Source organism: Oryza sativa, chromosome 2, assembly GCF_034140825.1.
Source record: "Oryza sativa Japonica Group chromosome 2, ASM3414082v1".
Taxonomy (NCBI): Eukaryota; Viridiplantae; Streptophyta; class Magnoliopsida; order Poales; family Poaceae; genus Oryza; species Oryza sativa.
The window spans coordinates 19,606,243-19,610,144 of record NC_089036.1 but is presented as its reverse complement, the minus strand read 5'-3'; the positions used below and the strand labels follow the sequence as shown (position 1 = coordinate 19,610,144).

General features: G+C 45.5%; 1 long non-coding RNA gene across 1 annotated transcript; it reads right to left on the bottom strand.

Annotated features, from left to right (window-relative positions):
* Positions 1-2,288: 2,288 nt before the first annotated feature.
* On the bottom strand, positions 2,289-3,728 carry LOC136355016 (uncharacterized). The gene is made up of 3 exons (XR_010739019.1): positions 3,153-3,728; positions 2,784-2,957; positions 2,289-2,690 (listed from the first exon to the last, which is right to left on the bottom strand). It is a non-coding gene; the product is annotated as an uncharacterized lncRNA (long non-coding RNA).
* Between the last annotated feature and the right edge of the window lie 174 nt (positions 3,729-3,902).

Sequence of the window (3,902 nt, the reverse complement as noted above, 5' to 3'; positions counted from 1 at the left end):
CTGATCGAGTAGTTGCAACTGCATTAACAGTAAAGCAGCATGCATGCACTTCGATCGAACCATGACATGCTACTGCTGATCAAGCAGGAGACTGACGCTGACGCTGATCACACTGACAGTCTGACACTGATACACATTATTGTTTCAGTTTAGCTGGAGTATAGTAGGAGTATGGTCCATCAGGCACACATGTTCTCTCCCTGACATGAATGTACGGAGTAGGATTAGCAACTCGCGAGCGACCAAAACAGTCTGGCCAGCTACCACCATCGCTCTTTGCACGGCTGCCACCGACGACGAGCTGGTATCGACGACACAGCAAAAACATCACACCCATCCCTAAGTTAGATACTCCTTCATGCTATAGAAAATCAATCTAGTACCGATGTAATATATCCTAATACTACTAATACTAAGAATCTGAACATATCTCTGTATAGCCTATACTACTAGCTAGCTGTATACTTCTTATTTCGTTTTCTAATAGTGACACTTTCAACTTTGCAGTACACGCTTTACTATCTATATTATTTAAAAATTATGTACAAAAATACATACTCCCTCTATTTCAAAATATAAGCATTTTTAGCTATGAATCTGGATAATTGTTTGTCTAGATTCATAGCTAAAAATGTTTATATTTTGGGACGGATGTAGTAAGATATAATTAAATCATGATTAAACATTATTTTAAAAAACTCATAGCAAAATAGATGATAATTCTATAAGTTTTTATAAATAAAAGGAATGATCAAATATATGTTTAAAAGTTAACGGCATCATCTATTAAGAAAATAATGTTATTATTGATTGTACAGTATACAAATATGCATACAGGAAACAGCATGTACAAGTTCATTAGCTAAAGTTTCACGTCATTCCCTAACTCAGTCTAAAGTACAACACAATATTAAATATATGTGGTGATATAGAGCTGCTAGGTAGTATCATCATTAATGTCCAATCCTGCCTAAAGTACAGACAATGGTATTTTCTTTTGTTCATATTTTACATAAGAACACAGTCTCTGGAATGCATTTTTAATTATTTTTTAATATAATATATATAATAAATAAATACATTTAATTTTTATCATAGTACTTTGTAAGACAAATCGTCTTTTAAACTAAATATTTTTGAAGTTATTTAATTATTTTATTCCAGTGCCCCTCAAACTAAATATTTTAAAGTTATTAATAGTTAAAGTTATAAAAGCTTAATCTTAGACTTAACCAAAATGTTAAAAATTATGGAACCGGATGGAATAAATATATGCGGTAGAAAAATAGGTCATATACTTTCATCTTTTATGAAACTTTGGCTAATAAATATTAAATTAAGAAGGCCTGAACTAAAATTTACTCACTCTTTTGTTATACTAGACTTTAGATGCAGGGACAATTTATTACTATTCCCTTCATCCTATGATATAAGAGATATCCTTCAAAATCCCTTATATTATCGGACGGAGGGAGTATATAGGTTTGGCCAGTAACAAAATATAGAATTTTACCTATGTAGGGTGTGTTTAGTTCACGCTAAAATTAAAAGTTTGATTGAAATTGGAATGATGTGACGGAAAAATTGGAAGTCTGTGTGTGGAAAAGTTTGATGAAAAAGTTAAAAATTTAAAGAAAAAGTTGAAAACTAAACCAGGCCGTAGTACTACATGTATAATTTTAGGACGGGATGGAGTGCTGCAAGTCTCTCTCTAGATCTGAATCTCCGACAACGGTTAGAAGTTGTGTTCTTCTGTGAACATCACGTCACATGTACTCTCCGTGACATTGTTTCAATCAAGATTAGTTCAAGCTAGAGTTCAAGTATAGCATATCCATTATATATTAATACTGAGATTTACTCTGTACTAGTATATCTAAACAATCAAGATTCAAGAGCTAGTACTGTAGTAGTAGGTGTTGTTTACGGAAGACTGGCATTGCATGCGGTTGTACGTGATGCACAGACATTTAATGCGCCCGATGCGGTTGTACGTTTTGGAGTTCGGTGTACTGTTTAAGCGGCGGCCGATGGGCCTGAACTCTATGTGGGCCAAACGTGAGGCTTGGCTGGGTTGTGTCACCGGGCCGAGTATACTAATTGGGCCGGCCTAAATGCCTAATTATCAAAGGAATAAGTTCATCCGAGGTCCCTTAACTTGTCAACGAATCCGATTTTCGTCCTTGAACCCCAAAACCAGATACAACGGATCCCTCAACTATCAAAACCGGTGCAGATAAGTTCCTCTGGCGGTTTAGAGGGCGGTTTTGGCTGGCGTGGCGCTTACATGGCAATTCGATCCAGAAAAATAATAAAATTAGTGGGGCCTACATGTCAGTTTCACAAAAAAAAAAATGGTGGGACCCACGTGGGCCCCACGTGTCATCCTCACTGCTCCCTTCTTCCTGCTATCCTCTCTCTCTCTCTTCTTTCCTATGATGTGGACTAGGGCGGCGGGCGGAGTGGGGCGACGGTGGCCGGAGCGGCGGCGCACGAAGCCAGCGGGACAACCGCTCACCGGTGGCCACTTCGATGATCTCCAGCCCCTCTACCTGCTTCGGCGGCTGACCTCGTCGAGTGCTTGCCCGGCCTCGGCGTCGCCGATATCCGGTCCGACGACAGGCGCGTCACGGACCTTCAATGGTGTCGTGTGCCGGCTGCGGCTGCGGCTGCGTCGGCCTCGCCCGCGACTGGAGCACCAGAGCCACTATCAGCATGGAAAACGAGGCGCGTGGGGTGACCTCATCGACTGCCTCTGGCTGAGACCACACATCTGGACCTACCACACCGTCGACGAGGCTTCCGACCACTGGCTGCGGATGTACGGCCACCTCATCAGGTACGGCGAGGACGGTAGCAGCCTCGTCAGGGTGATGAATCTGCACTACGACGCCGCAGTAGCCGCCGCCGAAATCCGGTGGTTCGTAAGTGTGTAGATCGAACATTTGTTTGTCATGCTGCAACAGTGTGATGTGAGTAAACATTTTGGCACTGAATTTTGTTCAAATTTCAACGGGATTTACTGAGGGAAATAATGGATTGTATCGTGAGTAGAATTGTAGAAATAGAATCGAACAGCAACTGCAGCAAGCAGTTTCCAATCCCTGTGAAATCGTGGAGAGGGGAGAAGGAGAAAATGGCGACGTGCTCACCATTCGCTTCCGGAAGCTGGTGGCCGACCAGATAAATGGCGCCCGACGCCGATGATGCCCTCCTCCATGGCGCCGCTTGCGTCCCGACGCCCTGCTCCTGCGCCACTACCGCCAGTCACTAGTCACTACCGCTTGCGCCCTGGCCCTCCTTGACGCCGCCGCCGCTTGCACCCTGTGGCCCCGCGCGCCGCCACTGCACTGCTCCCGCGCCGCCGACGCCCAATCGCCGCATCGGTGGCCCGGTGCCCTCCTCAAACCCGTCGCCATCAGTGTCGTCGTCTTCGATAGCGGCGGCGGGGAAGTAGGTGGAGAGAAGCGGGAGCTCGCCCGCCACCGCCCATAGCGAGGACGCCGTCGAGGTCGGTGAGCGGCGCGGAGGACGGTGGAAACGGTGGCGGGGGCCGCGATGGTGAGGTGTGCGTCCTTCTCCTAGCGGAGGACGCCGCTCCTTTCTCACCGGTCGCCGGCCGCCTCCTGCGCATGCGCGCGCTCCTTTCCTCCCTCCGGCCGGCGCCCGTGCGCCGCTTCTTATCTGTGCCAGCGAGAGGAGGGAGGAGAGGGGAGAGAGATGAAGACGACGAGAGATGGGGAGAGATCAGGAGAAAGAAGATGAGGGGTGAGAATGACTCGTGGGGCCCACGTGGGTCCCACCATTTTTATTAATTTGTATATGAAACTGATATGTGGGTCTCAAGGGTTTTTTTTTTCGAATTGCCACGTAAGCACCATGTCAATGACACGTCAGATGAA